This window comes from Zonotrichia albicollis, chromosome 3 (genome assembly GCF_047830755.1).
Source record: "Zonotrichia albicollis isolate bZonAlb1 chromosome 3, bZonAlb1.hap1, whole genome shotgun sequence".
In the NCBI taxonomy this organism is placed as follows: domain Eukaryota; kingdom Metazoa; phylum Chordata; class Aves; order Passeriformes; family Passerellidae; genus Zonotrichia; species Zonotrichia albicollis.
Genome location: NC_133821.1, coordinates 69,117,118 through 69,141,130, shown reverse-complemented (window position 1 = coordinate 69,141,130; position 24,013 = coordinate 69,117,118). Strand labels below are relative to the sequence as shown.

Here is a 24,013-nt window from a genome sequence, read left to right as displayed (position 1 = left end):
GGCAAATTTATTTTTTAAAGTAATCAGAATTTATGGACTTGTAAAAAAATCCATTACATAAAAATGATGTCTTTAATCGTTGAATGCCTTAGATGCAAACTTGTTTTCTGCTTCTCTACATAGACTGCAAAACTGACACCTTTATTTTCTCTGAACTTGTTAGTGCTGAGAACATTGCTCCTGTGGCCCAAATTTCAGGCTACAGGAGCCTGGAAACTCAAGTGAATCCCATTCCACATTAGTTTACAGAGACACTCCTTAGATCCTTTACTGAAGAGAAAAGAAAACTCTCCTACCCTCTCTCTTTCTTGGAATAGGTTTGATATGCATACACAGTCTGAAAGAAAACAAATTCTACATGAGCAAGTTTATGGAAGAAGGTCATGACATTTCCATCAAAAGGACGTGATCTTGTTCCTGTTGAGATTACTAGATAAATTCCCATCAGTTTCAGTCACTGTTAAAGTGGAATGTGAACAAAATCCAGAATGGCTCCCTAAGCTACCTAATAAATTTTACACAGTTGTTGTTGTCTTTAAGTATTTGAGTTTTAGACAAATGATAGAGATATGCAAAGTGGAGAAACTAGAAGAGAAACAGAACTGTTTTGTCTGGACTGAAGGAATGCTGTTACAACATGTCCTTTAAATAATAAATTGACATTTTGAGCTGAAGTGAAAATGTTTTTCTTTTTGAATTTCACTTTGAAACAACCACATATTTTGCTTGTTTCTTCCTATGAAATAGAATATTTTCATTGGCATTGTAATGTTCTTGTGCAAAAATGCTGTGCTCCCTATACTCCATGTTAAGCAAGCAAACCTTTTCACAGAACTGAAAAGTTTTGCTTGCTCACCATTTCAAATTTCCAGTCATATGTTAGGTACATCATCAGAGAGCAGAGACAGCTGTTTCTGCTCTGTTGAGTATAAAGAGCGACTATAAAGACAACATTGCAATACCCATACAGGTAAAAAGGGTTTTGTGGTGAAGATGAGAATAATCTCCTCAGGCTTTGGAACGTCTCTGGTAGGCAATGAAGATGCCAGGGTACAAGGACCAGGGTTATGATCCTTGTGTCTGGCTAGGTTTATATTTTGGAAGAACACAGATACAAGATGAAAGCTAGTGAGAAAGACAATTCTGCCCCTTTCGGACAATCCCAACACAAGCAGAGCAATCTGGGTGCCCAGGCCTGAAAGCACCAAGGAGGTAGGTATCTATGACTCATGTCCAACAGCAGATCCTTCTGAAGCAGCAGCGGAGGGTGAAGTGGCATGGTCACGGATGACCTCAGATACCTCTGCATAGCCCTTTGAATTGCTCCTGGGGTGTTTTGACTTCCCCACTTCCTGCCCACTGACGTAGCTCCAGTGACCATTCAGCCCTTGGAAGCAGCTCTAGAGTGTGAAGCCACGAACTGTTTTTCCAGGGAATCATCCTCTGCTGAAGAAAAACAGCTTCCCAGTCACTGTGGGCTGGAGGGCACTGAATTGCCAGCCATGTTCAAGTGCAGGTTGTTACCTGCTCTTGGCAGAAAAGTAATTAGTACAAAGCCAAGCAAGCAAAAGCTCTTTTTACTCATGCTTTATTGTTTAGATAGTGCCTGCTAATTGAGTTGTTTGTAGGGCTGTGGTCACATCAAACCTAAAATCATATTTGCCACCGACTCTATGTTTAACCCTATGGTGCACAAAGGAAGTCTAAATGTTAAATGCAGAAGCCACTTCCAAGAAGGCATAGTCCTAATAAGGGAGAAAACAAGAAAAAAGCTCATTATTTGTTAGGTTGACTATAAATGTAGACACTATTTTTAGAGATGTTTTTTATTCCTGATCTGTTCTACCTGCAGCTGAGTGTCTCCATCTGGATGTCCTCAGCTCATGTGCCTCTCACATAACTACGCTCACCATGGAAATCTGAAAAGGGCCCACAACATTTGGAGTCTCCAATGCAATGACTGCAGTACAGAAAGATCCATGGGGCTGTGTAGCTTGACCTTTAAATTATATTAAATGCAGACTACAAAGGGTGAAAGTCATAAGGGGAAGTGAGACTATACATCAGCTTCTATAATTTTGGACTGTAGTAGCAATCCAGACAAATTAGGCAATTACATGGGAAAATTCAACATCATCTTGTTAAGAGCTTGTTTTCAATACAGTTCCTAGAGTGCAGCAGGACCCAGACAAATAGGTGCTCTTCAGTTGTTAACCACTCATTGGATTGCATACTGTGAGGACTTCTCTAGTTATTTTGATTTGCTCTAACTCAGCCCCGGGGAGAAAAAAATGACAGCATAATCAACTTCAGGAAGTTAGTTATGTGTATGAAAACATCAGGCATGAAATAGTATGAAGACACAATAAATCTATCTTAAACTGATAATTAAAAATATTTGTGGCTTGCATCTCTTCGTCAATTACTTTTGTTATTATTTTCCAGAGCTGTGTGGCATAAGTAACCTCTGAAACAATCAAATTATAAGCTGGGTTTGTTTTGGTAACATGATTACTTCCTGTGTCTGTGACTGCCTCCTTCTCATCAGTGGTGGGAACTCTTGAGGAAGTGTGGGGTCAAACACATGGAATGACTTCAACTGACTAATTAAGCAAGTTAAGGATGACGTTCCAGCCTGAGGTGTTCCTCAGACATACACATACTTAAATGTATGTGGATCCTAGAAGCACAAAATGACCAGATCAGGAAGCTGTGTCATACCTCCACTTGGCATAATTTGCTCTTAGAGTTTCAGCGGTTTGTGACACCACCACAGATGAAGAAATTAGAATGCAAACTTCCTTTAATTATGCAAAACAGAGCCAGCATGGCACTGCTTCCAGAAGTATTTAACATCTGGCAATTGTGGGCAATTCAAAAGGTCAAGGGGTTCATGCTAGCTGTGTTTATACTGAGACAGGTAAATGGGCCTTCCATATATTCCATCTTTGCATTAATCTCCCCATCCTTCAGCTCTCTCCTTCCCAAGTCCCCTTAGCAGTCACATGCCACTTGAATGATCCTTAAAGCACTATAGTGCTTTCATGAAGCTCCTACAACAGCAAAAATGGATCCCAAACACATGATCTGATATCAAATCCAGTGACTATTGTCAGAAGCTTGCCTTTACTCATCTCCTTTTGATTACATTTACTGTGTTCTGATACTTTAAATCAGAGCCTGTCTGCTGACTAGCATTTATCTGTGAGGGACATTTGGTTTAGGTGACTGTGCCTTATCTAGTTTTCCCCTATATCACATGGTGAGGAAAATCCCACCCATAGCAAATATTTAGAAGACATCATTATCTCCCTATCTTTTTATTTGCATTGAGCATCCTTTGTTTGGGACTTGGAGGAGCTGCATGATTCAGGAAGAGCCAGGACAGACAGACTGGGACCCTCCAGGGTACTGAGGAAACTCCAAAGAAGTACAATGTGTCCAATGTTGTGTCCTGGTTTGGCTTCAAGGTAGTAAGTGCTCAATTATTCTCTAACCCTTGGACAGGAACTGCATGTATGTCAGCCAAGAGAGTTTGGAATATCTGGGCAATACCTGTGGACTGATTTGCTTTCTAGATATGCTGCTTTCCAGCCATTAATCCAGCTCTGAAAGAGCTGCAGACCCTATTACTGTGATTACAAGTAATAGAAGAACTTTTTTGGTGTTGTGGGACCAATGCTTTGCTTTCAATTAGAACATTTCTAATTCTCTTAAACATTTATTGACGTATATATTTTTGCAAATGTTTAGAGTATGGTTTACATTCTAACTAAACCAACTTTATGATGAACCACTGGAATAAAATAATCTTCAGATAATCCTAAAGTGTATTACACAGTATAGACCTGTCATTCCCAGAGCTGTATGACTACAAACACACACAGACACACACATGCACTCTGAACACTTACTATTAAAACTGGAGGAATTTCATTTTAGCAAATAAAAATGTGCATTGCAAGAAACTTTCTGAACTTCTGATGAAAGTTTTAAAAATAGTAATGGTGGTTTCTTCACTAGTAGCCAGGCAATTATTTGAGAGCTAGGGGAGAGAGCACACACCCTACAGGGTCAAACTGGTAATGGCCTGCAATTATTAGTTAATGAAGCAATCCGTCAGGATGGGGCACTCGGTGCTTGAGTGATGTTTATTATGGCAATAGTCACTGAAGTCAGTGTGAATAACTGTGACAATGGCCCTTTGGAATTCCAGCCTAATTTCCATATCAAATCATTTCAGTGACGGGTGAAAGGGTAAAGTTTCTGCTTGCCAGGTACACGAAGTCACAATGGGCAATTGAGGTTATGTTGATGCTTTCTCTTTAATATGTCACCTGTTATCAAGACACTGAAAGTCAGATTCTGCCTTCAGATAAAAGCATGCGAATTTGTCATCTTAAAACTTTGTTCCTGGGAATGCAGCAGTCACTGTGCTCAGATTGTATCTTGAGCAGAGCTTGGGCATTATTCACAGCAGCTTGCACAAGACTAAAGAGACTTTAGTTAAGAGCTCTCTCAGTCTGTTATGCATGGGATGAAGTGAGGGATCTCTACATCTGTAGTCAACCTGACTATGCTGATGTAGGTCTTTTGCATACTTTTTCATTATTCCTATTAGCAGCATCACAATCAGCAGTAAATGCTATTTTGGCTGTTTTGATAAGAGAGAAAAAAGGTGTCCTTTTTTCCCCACCAATCATTTTGCTGGCCAAATCTACCTCTGAGCAATGTATTCACAAAGTAAAGATGCAGATAAAGTTGGTGATTCAAAGAATGATAGTGAAATGGTAGGCTTAGGAAATAGGCAAAGGTTTCACAGACAGTGGAAAATAGCATTTTTGATTAGAGAACCTATATAAATTATTAAGACAAGGCTGGTCTGAGATCTATCATTAAATATCACCTCCTGCTAGTGCAAGGTACTCCATCTCATAAATGCACCTACGAGTTCTGAAGAGGGAAACTGTCTAATGAACAGTTTAACGAACCACAAGGCTAAACTTGCTGCTTTGGAGATTTGAGATGTGCTTGAGCATAATAAATCCACATTGGGTAAGATCTGTCTACAGTTTGTCTTTTGAGAATCAGTCAAAGATTTGCCCTGGAGCACCAAGCCACCTAAGAACACTGAGTTTGAAAGAGCTCGTGTCTAGGATGAGAGCTGCCAGACAAGTCTCAGATTTACAAACTTGACATGCTGCTACTTACAAGACTACACTTACTTTGTAGGTGTCTGTTCTCAATAACCAACTTCCTAAAATGATACCTCACTCAGAATGGATCTTCAGGTCTATGTGTGCTCCAAGGCCTCATCTGGGACGTGGCTTATGAATTGTGTCCAAAGCCTCCCTCTCCCTGACTCCAGAACTAGTAATGTTATCTATTTCATCCACATGCTTTCTTCTACAAATATGCAAGGCCTAGGACTCTACAACTGAAATTCCCTTTCCATCATCTGCAGGAGGTGGCCTAGCTGCAAGATTTCCCATATGTTGGGGGATCACACCCCCCCTCCTTCCCCCTGAATCTATGCCATGGGAGACACAGGAGTGCAGGATCTCAGGGCCTGGGCGCAGCCACACCTGTGCCCAATGGTTACAACCTCTTGGCACACAAGGTAGAGCTGGATGATAGACCCACCTCCTTCCCCTCCAGCCTTCATGGCTGAGGAAAAATGCTAATTCCAGGAAGCACAGCACCTCTACTTCTGTGAATCACAGAGAGTAAACTCTGCACACTGTGTATGTGCCTGCAGTCTCCTTTCTTTGCTTCCTTTTGTTGTGAGTTTTGGGCTGATCCAGTATCCACTAATGCAATGGGAATCTTGCCATAATCTTGGACAGACATGAGATCAGGCACCATCTGACTGGAAAAAGTGACCTAAAGCTTCTATTAACACAGATATTATGGATAGATTGGCTTTATGCTATGTTTTTTATCAGACAACATCATGTAGTCTTAACCTCTGTATGTGTGATTTGCTTTTATGAAGCACCAAAAAACAACCACATGTGGGGAGAAATGTGACTGTGATGAAACAGGTCACAGCAGGGCTTTGTTATGATAGCACATCTCTCCAGTTCATGAAACTCCAGGCAGCAGATGATGCCCTAAAACCACTGCGGTGAAATGCAGTGCAAAGACAGGTGAAAAGTGTGATCTACGTTGTTTTTGAAATCTGAATTCCTTGCTCAGGTTGGTGTTTCGAATAGAAAAGTTTATTAAAAATTCTTTGGGATGTTTTTCCTTCTTGTCTCTCATTAACTTTGATTTCTGAGCAAGTTCAGTTTCAACTGTCCTGTTAATTGGACTCATATTTCTGATTTCATCCTCTTTTGCCTTTGCAAAGGACTAATAAGTGAAATGGATGATCAGTCTGTGCACATAGTGTCACATTTTTCAACAGGATACCATTGAAAAATTCTTTATATTGTACAGTTGGAGAATGAAGAAAGCTTTGCAAATTTCAAGTTTTGAAACACATTCTGAATCATTTGCATATGGTGTCGAAATGCAAAAGGCATATATTTGCTCCAAAGAGACTATGCCTGTCCCTTGAGATGTTCTAATATTGGAATTTAAAGGACAAAAATTCTGCTCTTTCCTCTCTCTTTCAGGCAGCTCTGTTCCAGCACAGTGATACTAAACTTTTGGATTACGTGCACTGGTCAACATTTACTTGCTTGCTTGTTTGCCTCATTCCCTTAACAATTATAAGGGGTTTTTTTTAAATATAATTTATAAGTATTTCCCGGAGATGATGTGTCATAATGAACAGAAATTGATTCAAACTTGCCCTGATACAAATGAGCAGAGCATGAAGAGCTGTTTCTAAAGAGCTGAAGCGGGACAGATGAAAGGATTGAGTGTTAACTGTCCAGGTCACCCTCGTGTTTGAACAGCTGAGCTGAAAAGCACGGGGACTGTGTTACCACGGCGTTGTAGCTGCAGGGTACCTATAAAGGGCACTCAGAGGCTGGAAAGAATTTCTAGGAGGGATTTTCACTTCTAGAATGAAAGCACTGGGATTTAATTTCAGAGAAAATGTTACAGAAGCCTACCCTTCTCTAAACACACGTAATCGAAGTGATATGCTGAAGCACTGGAAAAAACAAAAGGCCTTGGCAAAGTCACAGCACTGAGAGATAGGAGGGGTTTGTCAGCAGATTAGTTTGCTGCAGGCTACTTGCCATATGCCTCCCGATGCTGCCTCTACTGGATTGAAATTTACTTCCATAGGATAATGAATTAATGTTATTAATGATGTTATTATGGATCTGACATAAGGGATGAAACCCACGCAGCTAGGATGTAAGACAGCTGCAGAGAAGGGCCCTGAAAAATGTCTGTCCTTAGGCAGAAACGAAACACTGTAGGAATGGCATTTTCCATCAGATCGAGCTGAAAGCTTTGTGAGAGGTGAGGCAGGACACCAATTTCATTCCTCTCCATCTTTTTTACAATATGGACTTCTGTCCTTAAATGTCCCTCATTAGACTTCACACACAGGTTTTTGGTATAAACTGTGTTTCAGGAGGAAATATGAGCATCTCACCCCACTTTTCAGCTCCCAATGAGCATTACCTGGACTTATCTAATTCTATGGTTCATCTGCTAGATGTAGTCTGTGTCAAAGTTTCCTTCACTGCAGTGACTGTACAACATGTAAGAGCGCAGTAATCTTGTGCTCCTCACAAATATAATTAAAACATGACATGGAAATATGAGGTTAATGGCTGGACTTGATGATCTTAGAGACCTTTTCCAACCTTATTGGTTCTGAGATTCTAATGATTCCGAAACACTTAAAGCAAAATCTTCCTTTCCTTTCTGCACTACAAGCCTGAAGTTACTCTTACATATCCTAACAATGCTGGTGTTGTATTTCTTCCCTTTCCAGGACTGTTAGGCTTGACTAAGCCAAGTGCCTGTCCTAGGCTGCCTTAAAAGATCACTTGGTTATGCTGGAGAAGACTATGGATTAAACTGGACTGAAACCATCACCATTAGTGGCTTTTATTTTAAGGTGAGAAATGCACACATATAGAATGCCAAAAGAACATAATGTCCCACAATTTTCACATAAAGTTCACAGCATTATACGTTAATGTTAATATTTGAAGGAGATTTGCTAATTTATGTGCCATTAGCATATAAATGATTCCTGCTATTAGATTGAAAAAAATCACTATACCTCTGGAAAAATTATAATTTTTTAAACTTTTTTCATTAAGGTAGTTAAATATAAGTTGCCACAGGAACCTAAACTTTTTCATCATTAATATGAGTTTCATTTGACTATGTTAAATACTTTAAAGTACTACTCTGAGGTAAAAAAAAAGGAAAAAAATATCATCCTCTAAATTTTGTTTTACATTTATTCTGTGGGAAAATGTACAAGGGTTTTTATAGGATGTGACAAATCTAGACCGGGCTTTTCAAGTTCAGTGTTGCAGATTTGCTGGCATTCACAGCAGTTGCTAAACCATTTCCCTTCCTACAGGTATCCAGTCCACATTTTTTGTCCCATCACTTTAAGTCAATATTTTAGAAGTAAATGCTTAGGAAAATGTGACCTTTGGGATTAGGCACTGAACAAGGGTCACCAGCTGTGAACTCAGCAAAAGAAAGCAGTGGATGACTTTGCCATGGTCACTTGGCCTTTTCTGCTGGTACTGACACAGCTTTAGGTCAATCAATGTCTACCTGACTACAGCCAGAATTGGGCTTATAAACATGCAAATGCTACCCTGGGCAACAGAGGTAACATTTCAATCTATTGAAGAATATGGTTATAAGCGTGCATTTTTTAACCTGTTTATCTTTTCCTGTCCTGTTTTCCTTCTTATTTGCCAACACTGATTTCTGGTCTAGTTGAAAATGCCACATCCAGACAGCCTGTCTAGCAGGAATGTGGTGGTTCCAATGATGTTGTCCCAGAAGGTATTGAGGGTTCTATAAAGTGAGAGGAGACAGAATCATTGGGGTGTATTGACAGTCATGATTTACACCTAAAAAAGAAATTGTAGGTTGAAAAGCAACAATTATTTCTTACAGTCTGTTAGACTGTGAACAGCATACCATGAAAAGTGCATGGAAACCTGTAAAGTTATGGTGTTTAAAATCAGAGTAGACTGTATAAAATCTGCATTGCATAAACTGCTGTGTGGGGAACACTCTTGCATTGTTACAGGAAGGGCAAACCATCTCCAGCTTCTCTGAGTCTATGTCTTGACCAGTTTTTAGCTTGTAAAATTAGAATAATTGTTCTGTTAGCCACCAGAAATTCCTTTTTGTTGAAGAGATTGTTCTTGGCTAACAGCTCCAGGCAAGATCCACCCCTGGTTATGACAGGAGTGTCACAGTCCAATGAATACAGCAAGTGTGCTCACTTGTGCCATACGTAGTTGTCCGTGCAATAATTTGTGTTCAGTAAATCAAGCCACTCTGTTAAGCGTGTTTACTTTAACAATCAGCAAGAAAAGGAAAAAAATCATTAGAAGTTTGGCAAATAAATCTCACGGGCTCTTGTGTTATTCCTACCTTTGGAGTCCTGTACAGAGGAATTCTTCATAAGACACAGTAGGGCTCACTGTGAGTAATAAAATCCTGTTCATTTTTGCAACATTCTGACTGATGTCCCAGAGAAGACTTCCTACTGGCTGAAAGATGGAAATAAAAAGAAACTTACATAGAAACATGATTTTTAGCTTGTTCAAATATATGCACTGATGTTTGCAAGTTTATAACTGATGAGCTTTAAATTTAGACAATGAGAAGATGGAAAATTCTTGGCTTAGTTTTTTTAAGTACAACTGTTTATAACAGTGACTTTAGACAGTGATAGTGCACCATTTAATAAACTGCTGATATGGAGAGTATCACTAACTTTTTTCTGACTGAGGCAAAGTTGAGTAGTCTGAAGTATTTTTGAAGACTAACCTCCCACTGCCTCCTACAAGCTTCCTACAGACAGGCAAGATATTAACATGCAAGAAATAGCATTTATTCTACATTCTTTGACTTGCTTCTCTAGAGCATGGGGAAAGGTAACCTTTTTTAGCTAAAACTAGCTGAAAAACATTAGTTGGGATTGAGTTTTGCAGAAGCACGCTCAGGTTTTCACATCTTGTGCTGGTGACACTAACTCCAGTTCCACCAAGATCTTTGTTGTCTAATGCCTGTGGAAAGTGGAAAGTGTCTGGTGATCTGGGCAGCCTCAAGGGAGTGTGAGCAAAGACAAGAAGACTACGGCAGGAGGGAAGCTCTCTATGGCTTTGACTGCAAATGGACTAGCTTCAACAGGCAATGTAAATTAGGAAAAGGTTTGATGATATAAGATTGTAAAAGCAGATTATTGTATCTAATTAACCATGCAGAAACAAAATTTTTTAAAAAAGAAGAGAACCAAATCTGAATTCTAATTCTGGCTGCTTTCAACAGCTGAAGTAGGGAGTATTTTTGAGAGGAAAAAAAAGCTACAAATTCAGTCTGCTGTAAAAAGATGGCAGCAAACATTTTCCCCAACATTCTTTGGAGCCGCAGAGCAGGGATGAGAGAAATAGCAGAAACACTGTGGGGTTTTCCTGGAAGACTGCCTTTGTACAACAGGGCAAAGAGTGGTGGACAATCTCTCCTCAGTGCAGTTCCAAGGCAATGACAACAACTGAAGTCAAAAGCACTAATGACTAGTTGAAACAACAGATGACCTAAGGCCAAGAGCTCAGCCAGCCAGTAACAATGTGGAAATGTCCTTTGCCAAGGTCCATAAAGGAATCGTTTTATTTCCTTTTTTAGAGGCAGCACAATATTCACTACAGTTTTTCTGTAATTATCAAAGTGTCTAAAAAGTGTGTTAAGTACCTCAATCAGTCAGAAAGCCAAAGTTTTAACATTCTTTTTATAATATAAGCTGAGCAATTTTAGTTGTTTTGCTTTTCGGTTTTTGTAGGAAAAAAGATTAGAACCTAAGCCTTGACCTCCAATGCCAATTTCAAACATCCTGCTGGTTTTGATGGAGCCAGAATGTCACGTAGGTATCCTAATATTTCTTATTTGCTTATGTCCTGTGTCAGCTAAACCATTGATTGTTTGTTGGTGGCTTTAAAATGCATTCAAATAAGTCTCATTCTGTTAAGTGGGTTGGTCCTTCCTTCTTCCTGTGCTGGGTTTGCCCTTGTCATTACAGGCATACAATAAGAAGGCTTCTCTGCTGCAGATGTTTACAATACAGTCTGTAAATAATGGATTCCATTGTTTACTCAAAAAAATACTTTTTAAAATGCAAAGCTACAAGGTTTGCATAGCTGGCGTCAGCCTCCCCACACACAGAGTCTCCTATTTTCCGGGAAGAAGCCTGGGGCATCCTCCCCACTTGTAAAATGCTTCTGCCAGAAGCAATTTAAAAACGTTTGACAATGAGAAACGTGCAAAATGGAGCATCTCAAAGGAGAAGGAAACAAGAGAAAGGGGGTGAAAAATAGAACCTGCAGGAAAACCCTTCAGTATTTGTAGTGATACCAGCTGATAAAGTGTTCAAGGTCCATTCTGGCTCTCATACACAGAATTTGTCTTCAGAAGCAGTAAACATTTATACAAAGTTAAAACTCTACATTTTATAATTCTGTTCTGCTGGCTTTGTACCAAAGTATCAATAGAGATAACTCATGTCAGAAAAAGTTTACAGCTTAGAGGGTATGAAAAGATGAAGAGCACATTTGTTCCTTTGAATTTCCTTCATTCCTTGTTCTGGGAGAGAAGTTTATGTTTGGGAGTAGATAGTCTGTATATAGGATCTCAGGATTATTTCTAGCCTTATGGTGAGTTTACAGGTGACTTTCATTTAGAACTCTTCCCAAATATTTGTAGTATTTTTGTCTTAATTGAAATGATAATTTTAGATGTACTGGTCAGAAGGGAAAAAAATTGTTACCATTCCCACACCTGTTTTATGATAGTATTTGTTTCCCGAGGCTATTTTTCTACTTCCATGAACTAAAGATTATACATTGATGTTACCACACGTTGTTACACTCTAGTGTGGAAGGTCTTGGCTGTGAGAGCAGAATTCACAGCCTTGTAAGCACCACTTATTTTCCCGGTGCTGCAAACAGAGGGTTCAGAGGTGGAGGCAGAGATCAGAGTGGGATTTGTCTGAAGCACTGTCATACACAGGGGCTGAGATGCTTCCCTCCAGCTCACTCTGAACACATGTCAAGGAGAAAAAGAAAACTGTTCTTTCCAAAACTTTAGGCACCTGAGCCACCCATTCAAGCACAGACAGCCATCTCTCTCTTTTTTTCATAGGCCCTACTTGTGTCTCATCCTGGATGAGATATTTTTGCTAAATTATTGCTGTTTGTGCTAAATGCTTGTGCTTAAAGTACTTACCTATTATTCAAAGACCTGGGTGTTTGTCTCTCAGGCTAAGGAGAACATGGTGTCACCTGCCATATCCTCAGAAGATGGTTCATGAAAGGAGGCTTGATAACAGTGAGGTGTCTCCTGGCCAAGATTAGGTACTGTCAGGCCAAGAGGAGGATCACAAGTCTGGAGAGTGATGGCAAACTGGAAGAATATAACTGTGTCTCAGTGAGATCTCTTGAAAGAGATGCCCTACCTTTATGTGTTTTGTTCATTGACGTTTTATTGCAAAACACACAAGCACATTCCAAAAGGCTTTAAGTACCAGACAGATACAAAGATGCTCACTTTATTCACTCTGCCTAAATCTGCTCTTGGATTTGGTTTTAACCTTTTATTACTTTCACATCCTACCTTGAATGAAAATGTTAGGCACCTCCTTTCATGCTTGGATTAGTTTATCTGAAAGGTCTGCCACAACCTCAAACTAGTCTCAGTTTTTCCTTGTTTTAAATGTTGTTGACATCAGTGTGGGGGTCTATCCTCCTTGACTCCATAATTGTACCTCCATGTCAAAAAATGGGGCCAAGCATCTTTGCTCTCTTTTTAAAACAATTTATCAAGACAAAGACAAAAGACAATCAGCATGAGGCCCGCCATGAGACATCATGCATGAAGACATGAAATCTGGTACCCCACAGCAGAAGGAGTGGAAGCTCACATATCTGAATTGTTTCCTAAACCCCCTTTATAAATAATTTACTCAAAATCTATCTGTTCAGCAGTCAGAGCAATCTCCTAAGGTTTTGGGCACTCCCGTAAGGTTTGGCCATGATCCAGAAAGCAGGCAGTGCTAATGCCCCAGAATCACTTCCCAAAATCAACTTCTTTAGCCATGCCTTATACATTTCTTCCCCAAAGTTCAATGGAATTGACAAACAGACTGGGATTTCCAGAAAGACAGCCAGTCTGGATGCCATCAGAGACAAACCATCATGACATTTCTATTTTCCTCTCTTACCACTAGTGCAGTGAATGTTTTTACTTGTAAAAGGCATGTCCAAGTCCTCTCACTGCAACCATCTTGCCTATCTCAAGGAGAGGCAAGGACTCTCTGGTGTGATAGAGGCCCATGCTGTTAAAGACCATGGAGTAAGGAAATAATATTTGAAGCACAAAACAAAATCTAATTAGGGGAGTGAAGGTTAATGCTGAGTGCTGGCCTAATAAGTTCTTTCCAGAAGCAAGGGTCTGAAGTCAGACATATTCTGCACTTAGTGTCTGAATATACACCTTGACAGAGCAGCTTAAAGTTTGGTTTTGGTTTTTTCTTTTTTTTTAGTGCCAGCATTGACAGCAGTGAGAAAAGGGAAAAGGAGAAGCAGCAGAACTGCTGCTAGTTAAGACAAGGGGATGTGGATATATCAGTGGGTCAGTGCTCACACAGATCCTTTAAACAGCCAGGACATGGACAACTTAGGAGACCTTTCTGGGCAGGAATTTGGCAGCATATTGTAGCAGGGAGCTGTAAAAGTCTGTCACAGAGCTCAGCTGAGGAGTCCAGCACAAGTCTGTCATGCACCCAGAAACAGTCCCAGAAACTACAAGAAAAGGAAAGACATGTGGCTGAAGGGGAGCTAGAACTCTTGCACTAAGGAGCAGGGTAAGACACTCTATTTGGCTAAACCAGGACACCATATGATTATAGGAACCAGCCAAAGATTTTGGATAGAAGACAGAAAAATATCTCTTGTCAGAAATACAATGCCACAAAAATATGTTAAATACCACTACATTTTCAAAACCAGATTCAAATCTGCTGTCCCTATTTTCCTAAATATGCTTGATGCACTCAAAATATTTTGAATTCCTCATTTAGATATATTTTCATGTTTCATTGTGAAGTCTATATATGTAAATGCATCACTAAATGAAACATATTAATATTTCATAAATTTTTTCCAACATTATACTTCAACTTTTTAGCATTACTGAAGGTAAATACTGTTACCTTATCAAATGCTGGGGTGTTATGGATAACAACAGATTTTCCTTGAGGCAGCACTAAGAATTTCAATGACAGGGAAAGTCTGAGTGTGTTAAGTTTTCCTTCCAGTTCAGGATGAAAATCAATGTCAAATCGCTGTGAATTCTTATGGAATAGAAATGTTACCCCTGACTGCATCATTGGACTACAATCACAGATGGCCCTTCAGCTGACAATATTTTGAAGGTCAGCACAGAAATGACAGAGCATAACTGCTACTGATGCCTTTGATTTCAAAACCAGCAATGTAACCAAGCTGCCAACAAACAAGCAATAAACAGTTGCTTCCTGAAAGGGGAGAAAGTATTAGAGGAAAGGGACATGAGATCATTGCCTTGAAGCACCCTGAGTCAGCAAGTTAGGTGAGAAAGTTTTCTCTGGTCCCAAGACCATCTGCCTGCAGAAATGCTGACTGGGCTCGTGCTGAGGCTTGTTCTCTGAGCAAACCCCACTGGGGAGGGACAGGGGGACAGCAGCTGTACCCAGCACCCAGGCATCATGTGGGCTCTGTGGTCACACTTGAACCTAGACTACCCTGCTGATGTAGGGCACTTTCAGATAAGAGTTATAGCAAACTGGTGTCTGGAAAGCTGTGATACAGCTTGCAGCAGCATGTCCCCAGCTGAACTGCTCATTTCTCAGTCACCTGCCTGCAGGAGCAGCCAGAAAATGGCACTGGTGTCTAGCAGGTGCCACTGCTGGCACCTGCACAGCCAGCAGTGACAGTCCCTGCCCTTGTGGGGATCTGTCTGACCTGCACGGAAGAGTTTGGAAGCCAAATCTTGGTGTAACAGCTGCCATAAAGCTATTTGGGTCGTTAAAATAGCAAAGCAGTCTCTTCCTGGGATCTAAATCAGAGTTTTAATTTTGACAGGAGTTACAGGGATTAACTGTGTGTGTAACTGTGTGGCCAAACAAAATCAAGATGTGTTTCTTGCTGGCTGCCTGGTGAAGAATTGTCTTGAGGTGTTGCTACCATCAATGGATAGTAAAACACTGCACTGTCACTGGCCACTGCCTGACAGTGAGGGCAGGGAGCTGAGTGCTCTCTGCTCCCTTGTGAAAGCTCACAGGGTGAGGAAAGGCTTCTTTTCAACTCTGATGTTCTCAGAAATTATCTGTATGCCAGCACACACACACTTTGACTCCTAATCCTAAACAAAACGTTGCTTCATCTATTATTTTCCATCAAAAAGAATGGCTATTCTAGGTACACATTAATTTTTCCCCTCTATTTTCCTAAACATTAACAAGTTTTGATTTTGAAAAAGCAGGAAAAGTGGTTTTTCTCTCAGACCTTAGTTTTCCAGCTTCACAGGAAAACTAAAATACTTTCCAAAGAGAAGGAGAAGATACAGTTGCCCCATGTCTATCAAAATATCTTATCCATTTCTCCTCCTCCTTTAGCTTGTATCTGTGCTGCAGTTTTAATCAAGTCCTCCTAGTTCTGTCACTCACAAGCTGCAGTTACATGGAGTCCTACAGAGCCTTGTCTCTGACGCAGGACTTGTATCTGAGCATAAGGAAAAGCTTTTATTAATTTTTGAGGCTTTTCATATAGTTTGGGGTACTGGTGACTCATTTCTTCTTGTTTACCTAGTGATGAACCCCAAGATGTTAAGAACTTCTGGCCTGGATCATTATCCTGACCTTAATGACAAATTTTAGTGCCCTTTCTTCCTGTGACACAGAAACAAGCTCTTTCTCAAGAAGTCCTGGCTGCTGTGATAGCAGAAGTTTCTCAGGAAAGCCCAAAACAGTTGTGTTCTCCTCTTACTGTGGTCAAGGAAGCCACTCTTGAGTCACTGAGGAGTTTTTTTCATTTCTCAATATATATTCAAGGGAAGAATGCTTTCCAAACTCACACTCACAGCATTTCTGATCTTCTGTGTGAGGTGTAATCAGTAAATAAAATCACAAAAAATCCATCCTGCTTTGAATTTGGGAGACTGAAGTTACAGAAAAGACCATGCTGTGTCCCCAAGGCTCAGGAGAAGGGAGCAAAGCTGCAGCAGGCTGGGATTCCCACTACATCTTGAAATGAGTAGAAACTTCCAGAGAAAGGGGGGGAATGAGAGATGACAAAAGCCATATTTCAGAGCATGGTCTCCAGCCCTTTTTTCTTCACTGAGTTGCAGTAGTGGCCTGTGCAGACCCCTCACTGCTGGCCTCTGTTGCTCTGAGAGTTGTCACAGTGGGGTTAATATTCAGATTACTTCAAAGGTATCTTTGCTCAGAAGTTCCCCAATGACATTTTCAAAGGATGAGTATGTCCCTCAAAGTCCATGGCAACCCTACCAGGGAGGAACTAACAGACACAGAGGTGTCATTCCCATCGGGTATGTGCCACTGCAAGAGACCTTGTGGACTCCCTGCTGTAAGTTTCCAGGTGCCAGAGCACCTGATGCTGTGCTGCAGACAACTTTGAAGCAGGCTCAGGTGGTCACATTGAAACAAGAAATGAACCTCTCCCAGAATGCTCTCTTATCCCTAACCCGAGGATTTTGCCACCCAGAGGAGGTGACACAGACTTGGGTGACACCATTTCTTCGGTGCCCAGTTTGTCTGGCACATGTCTGGCTGGCTGGTGTCTGTCTGTCTGTCTGGGCTGCAGGCATAGAGCACAGCAGGCACGTGTATTCCGTGCTGCCAAGAGCCTTGGAGCAGGGCTCCAAGTCGCTGCCATGCCCAGCCATGCTCCCTGACGACACTGGCATCTGCAGGGGCTCAGAAAAACCACCAATTACAGCACACCCCTGCGCCTCAAACACTGCCAAGGTGCTCAGCCAGGGCCTGGGGAAAGATCCCTGGATGGTGGCCAGCATTTGGGAATTTTCACTTGGCTTGCAAGCATGCAAAGTAACATTTGCAAAAACCAGTCAGGGTGCCAGGTGAGACCTTTTCTGTCCCTTTTATATTTATAAATGTAATATGAACTGTCATGGCGTTCATACGTGGCTTGTAGCAGGCTGCTTATAGTTTAGCTCTGCCTTAGAAATCTGTGGTTTTGTAAGACCTTACTCTGAAGTCTATATTCTTTCCCTCAATGTAAGGCAAACAGCACCATAAACCAGGCAATTTCTGTGCAGAGCGGTGTACATTGAACCACTGCAGTAATGCAATTTGGTCTGGTTTGTCTGCTTTTACCTTAATAGGAATAATTTTGTTTCTTGTTTTGAGGGGCAGGAAGAGAAAAGAAGGAAGGGATAAAAGGAATTGCCTCTGTAATTCACCTACCCTGACAAAGCTAGAAGTGTCTGGCTACTCCTTAGAAAACTAAAAATGAAATTTACAGAGAAGAGGAAAAGACTTTATCCTTTTGACTGACTAATATGTCCAATTACAACTTTCAGTAAACAGAAAAGGAAAATAAGTTCACCTGCTGGCTGGACAGTAAGCCCAGAGAGGTCTGATTTATGCAGCTGGATTGAAGTACATATTTGAAGACCTAGGAAAGAGTTTGAAGCTGGAAGCCCCTCTGCAAGTGATTAGTACCCAGCCCTCCCTTCACCCCAGAACAGCAACACCGAAGGGAGGGACCAAGGGGCACATATTCCACTTTGGATGCTGTAACTGCCCTGGTTATAGAGTTATATATATAGGAGATACATATATATATATATATATATATATATATAGGATAATGCACAAGTGAAACAGAGAGAGATTAAGTTATTATTGGATGGAGGGAAAAAATCAGTGAGGTATGAGGCAGCCAGCAGAAGCCAAATGGACTTCATCAGCCCTTCAGCTACATTCCTACCGGTGCTTGAATTCCTCTCTCCTGGAGCATGGGGATAGTGTTAGCTGACTCTGTGTGTCCTGTTCAATCCATGTTTTCAGCTGTGACAACTGGCAGCCAGGAATCCTTGGGGCTTTTAAAAACCACTTATAGCTCTACTTACTCTCTAATGACTGTTCACCTTCCATGTTACTCACTCACAGCTATATTCCACTGCTTTTATTTCTGTTCTATCTGACTTGTTCTGGAGAGGTTTCTCAGTTAACAAGCAGCAGTGTGTCAGCTGTGAGTCAGTATTGCATTGTGTTGTATTATATTATTGTTATATTATATTGTAATATTCTATTCTATTCTATAATTTAGTATAACGTTGTGGTGGGCAGTGATAATTTTCATGTAGAAGGATACAGCATATTCCTCACATTACATAATTATACCCAATTTTAAAGCCTTTGACAGCAATAAAATCAAAAATCAACCAAAATATTGTACACACACACATATATAATATATAATATACGGCACATTTTGCACTAAACATACAACTAGGATTATAAAAAGTAAGAGCAAAAGGCATCAGATGTTTTATTTGTTTTCGCACCCTTTGCAAAGAAGCTATCCATCTCATTTACTCATAAATACTGGAAAGGTGGCTTCCCACTGTGTCTGGTTTTTTTAAGGAGGTTAAAGAGGAGTATGAACCCATGACCTACAGCTACTGCTGAGCCAGCCACCAGAAGTGAAGGATAGCAAGCAAAGACTATTAGTTGTATTTGGTTTGGATATGCAAGTTGTGAAGCAGACACTTATACTATGGGAGATACAGAAATATCCAAGTTCATATCTCCTCTGTCTAGTCAACAGCCAGAAGTGCCAGGTCCTTTACTATGCAGAAAACAAGCTTAAAAGTCACGTCAGCCAAGTGCTAGCACAGAATATCCTCCAGCAAATGAATTGTGGGCTGCACAATGTGTGGAACTTACTGATTTGGGTCTCTTCACTTCACCAAATTTCCTGGGATGAGCACACCCTGAGTAGGTGGCTGTAACAACTATTGGCTCAAGGATACATTTAAGATTATAATGTTTGTCTAGACAACATCATTGGCTAATATCTTGACCCATTTTTAATTGGAAAATAGTCTGTGCTTTTACAAAATAGTATTATTAATTCCAGTTTCTCTAGCTTGTTTTTTATTTTAATTAGCAATACAGAAAAAACCCTGGACATATGTATCTTTTCATTTCAGTATATGTATGTTTTAATTTTTTGTGGAGCAAATCTTTATGTCTGCTACTCCACTGCTGCTCATACCACTACAGCTGGGAGCAGAACTTTGTGCTAATTTAAGCTGGATCTCCAGGGCATTCATGTGTCGTAACCACTTCTGCTGACTTCAGAGTCAGCCTTACAATTCACTATTCCTAAAGGCTTCCTCAGAAGTTTAATGAGTACTGAGAAATCTCAACTTTCATTTAAGTCAAAGCTAAGAGATTTTAGACACACCACTGTAAAATCCAAAGCAGAAGAACCCCCAATTAATTAAAAAATAAAAAGTAAGAAAAACTTGGCATGGCTGTTCTTTAAAATGATGTGGTTTGAAATCACATAACTTTGTGCATGATGGTGGTGTGGTTAATGCTTGATTTGGCACCAATGTATTCTGCATTCCTCTTTGTCTAGCATTAATCAAGTATTCAGACATGGTAATAAGCCACAAAGGAGTCATGGCAGAATTTAAAAACATAGGATAGTGTCCCCTCTCCTCAGTGGTGCTCATCTGTCCCAGCTCAGAATACCCAAAAGCCTGATGGTATTAAGAGGAAACTTATAAAATGACCTCTGAAGGGGAAAAAAGATGAGATGAAAGGCAAGCTCCATGTGGGTAGAACATAGGTTTGTAACAAATGGCTTCCCAAAACAGCTGAATGAATGGGTAGCCTCAGGTCAGGGTTTATCTCAGAAAACTGTCATCTCCTTTCTCAGTCTCAGACAAGACATGTCAGACTAAATAAGAGCAGCAGAAGATTCAGTTGTCTGCTGCTCTTCAAAGGGATCCTCTCTGGTGAAGTTTGTGATATATTGGCTCACAGCTGTACTGAGATCTTGCCATGCTCTCACACTTCTTTGGGGTCCCAAAAGAGCAGCAGTTTTGAGCATGCTCCACCAACAGCACGTTTGGTGACTAAATTCTCTGTCTGAAAACGTGAATGCACAGTGACTTGAGAGATCTACCTTGGATTTTTGTTTTCTTCCTTGCTATGTCATTTTTTGGATAAGAGTAGGTCTGCACATTAATGGTGTTCATTTGCATTCCATTTTTGTGGCTACATTTTGCCTAGAAAGAGCCAAAACCAAACTCTGGAAAAAATGCATATGTAAATTTACCCATTCAACTTTTTCCTCTTCTCCAGCTTGGTTTTTCTGATGCCTGGAGAACTGTTTGTTTGTTTTAGAAAGCAAAAACCATATATAAATTTACTGTTCCCAGAAATGTCTTTAAAATTCCAAATGGCACAAGTCCATACAATGGGAAATGCTCCACTAGGAGCATTTAGGAGGTGCATGCAATTAGGAGGTGGGAATCTGTCTGTCACTGGTGCAGTACCATGGTAGGATAAGTCCACTATGCCAGTTGATTTCATGCAGAGGAAAACTGGAGCTGTGAAGTGATCAGTCAGGTGCAGAGGTTTGATTCACACGCAAATATGAAATTCTTAGGAGTTATTGTGCCAGTTGCCTCTGTATTTGTGAGGGAAGATATTTCCCATCACCATTCAATACAATACTCCTGCACCAAATAAAAACCTATTTCTTTCATACACACAGCCTCTGAAATACCAATTATCTGGAGAAGCAGCAAGGACTGGATAAACTAATGCCATTTCCTTGTCTGAGATATTTTTGTTAGTCATGCATATCCTCGTCACACACAAAATAAATGTCAATATTTTACTAGAAAAATAAGATGAGGAACACTGCAATTTTATCTGGGTCATTCCTATAAATAGGAAAACACAGGAAATTGCTGCAGTTGCAGAATGTTTTATCAGATTTCTCAGATCCATTCACTCAAGGATTTTCAGCATGTTCCCCTTTCTTTCCTAACTGCCATTTACCCTTCTCATTATACACAATACAGTTCCCAGAATTTATTTCCTCTCTCATTTCTCTCTTTTCTCTGCCTTTCTCCTTTCCCCTTTGGGATCATGCTTCTGTGACTGATTGTGTTTTACCCTTTCCAGTTGAATCTCTCCTTGTCTCACATCAAGCTAAATGCAAATTCCATACCCCTGACACCCAGATTTTGCCTGGCCTGTCCCTTCCTCACCTTGCTCCAGCCCTGGCTTCTCTCCAGCCTCACACTCGTACATCTGGTGCATTTAACACCTTCATCATCTCATCCCTGTTACTCTCCTGTATTGTTTCTTGAGACCCAGCTTCTCTTCTACAGTGATCTGGCACTGTTGAACTCAACGTGACCTGACACCTTCAGCTTCTGGCTATGCGACACACCTAGGCCCTCCTGATAGTCTTTCCTGCTGCTCTTTTCTTCTCCTATACTTTCCAGGCAGTAATAATCAGCCTCTCCTCTTCCATTTCATCTCCCTCCAGTTTTCCCCATTGTCTGACTCCTTATCTTCCCTTCTCAATGTCTGCCATCACTGACTAACCAGGTCCTTCCTCTGTGGTTTGCCTTGGAGTAGAAATGAGAACTTTTGTTTTTTTTATTTCATGCTAACCTTTGCATTAAGTATTTAGCACTTGGAATTCTCTATAACCAATCACAAAAATCTGTACTTCAGATTCCAATTTTGTAGCCATTTTTTACCTCTCAGTTTTCATTTACTTTGTAAGCCCACACAGGCACGTTTTTTCCTCTCAGTTATATTGCTTGACACTAAGGAGACTTGATCTTTTTCTTGGGTTTTCAAACTTCATGGCAATGCAAATGATGAAGAATCTATTTCAAAACACGATAGCAACAAGTGGCAAATAGATAAAATTAAAAGGAAGACAAATAAACCCACAAAACCAAAACAAAACAAAAACCCAACCTCATATTGCAAATATTCAGTAACATTGTTCCTTTCTATTTGGGAAAATATATCTGAGAGGATGAATGTATTTTCTGGCTATGGGAAAAATCACTTTTGAAGGATGATACTGAATTATGTTTTGGGAACTTAGCAGCAATTTAACTGTTTCTGCACTAGTTGTGTGACCACCCCTAAAACCAGAATTGAGGTGAAATTTATCAAGTTCTTTGTTCAGCTCTCTAGGTCATAGCCAGCAATCCAGTAGAATTCCTGCAGCACAGGAATTCTGCTGTTTCTTGACATTATGGCCTTCTACAGGAAGGGAGTGCAGAGAAGACAAGCCAGGTGATTTTAAGGAAGAGCCTGAGTTCTGGGAGCTATTTTGCTGTCATAGTATGCAGCAGTTTTTGGTTCAATTTAACATGAGATGGGCAACCTGCTGTGTTGGTATAGCCACAGCAGCAGTGTGAGAATTAAAAAATACTTGTCTCTGATGTAATATAGCCTCAGAATCTTTCATTTTCTATTGCCAGAATAGCTTTATTGAACATATGAATGCAACTTCAGCTGCCCCAGATTTAGATAGATAATAGTTCTAGTGTTAGTGAGCCTCAGGCAGACTTCCATAACATTTGGCAACCAGCAGGAGACACAGAGGAACAGAAACTTGATTTCTTCTGAGACATTTGCATCTTTTCTCTATGCTCTGGACTGGAAAACCATCTAAGATTAGGAAACACCCTTTATACTTACTTCTGGTAGCCCAAACTGTCACCATTTATCTTCATTTAGTTTTACTGTTTATGTTTTTAACTAAGAACAGGTATAGAAATGGAATTGAAAGGACTTTAGTGTCTCCCACATATTTTAAAAGAGGCAGGAGAGATATGAGTTTCTCCACCATCTGACAGTGTAAAGTCCTGCTCTACGTTCTGTCCTTTGCCTCAGGGTTGGAGCTACCTCTGTTTGACAAATTTTGCCAAAAAAGTAGCTTCTATCAAGCTGAAAATCAAATATTTAGCTCTTGCCTTGAAAAATGCATGCAACAGGAATATCTATATCTATATATGAAAATTCCTGAGAGGCAGGCAATGCAGAAAGATCAAGATCCAGTACATACCAGAGAATCACAGAACAGTTTGGGTTGGGAGGTACCTTAAAGACCATCTAGTTCCAACCCTGCTGCCGTGGGCAGGACACCTGTCTAGACAGGTTGCTCAAAGCCCCGTCCAACCTGGCCCTGAATGCTTTCAGAGACAGAGCCTCCACAACATCTCTGGACAACCTGTTTCACCTGTTTACTACCCTCTGGGGAAAGAATTTCTTCCTAACATCAAATCTAAGAGTACTCTTGCTCAGTTTGTAGCCATTCCTCCCGTTCTGTCATGCATGCCCTTGTACAAAGTCCCTCTCCAGCTCTCTTGCAGCACCCACTCACCTCCAATAGGAACCCATCAAAAAATGAGGCAGCTAGCCCAAGTTAAGCTACGGTGGACTTCTGTTGAGAGGTCCTTACACTTATACGATATGGTAAGAGGATCTTTGTCACATCTTGGGTTGTGGTAAGAGGCTACTTTATTTTCTGTGCCTATACACCACAAACTAGTCCTAACACTGAGTCTGAAGAAATAGCAACATGAACTGTTGGAACAGAAAAAAATAATGTCCCTGTAGTGCTCCTCTGGCCCATTTTGCAGCAGCAGTAAGCTCCATCAAATGTTTCGGAGATATGGATGTAGGAGGATACTAGAAAGTAGCAATTAATTTTGACAGCTGAGCCTCAGCAAAAGAGCAGCTCCCAGCCCACAACATTTTAAA

The 24,013-nt window shown here is 40.5% G+C and overlaps 1 long non-coding RNA gene across 1 annotated transcript in view; it reads left to right on the top strand.

Annotated features, from left to right (window-relative positions):
* Positions 1-24,013, top strand: part of LOC113460118 (uncharacterized) — a 96,780-nt gene that overhangs the window by 52,726 nt on the left and 20,041 nt on the right. The window contains exons 2-3 of the long non-coding RNA XR_003381860.2: positions 7,904-8,029; positions 10,955-11,035. This is a non-coding gene — a long non-coding RNA (uncharacterized LOC113460118). The remainder of the gene's footprint in view (positions 1-7,903; positions 8,030-10,954; positions 11,036-24,013) is intronic.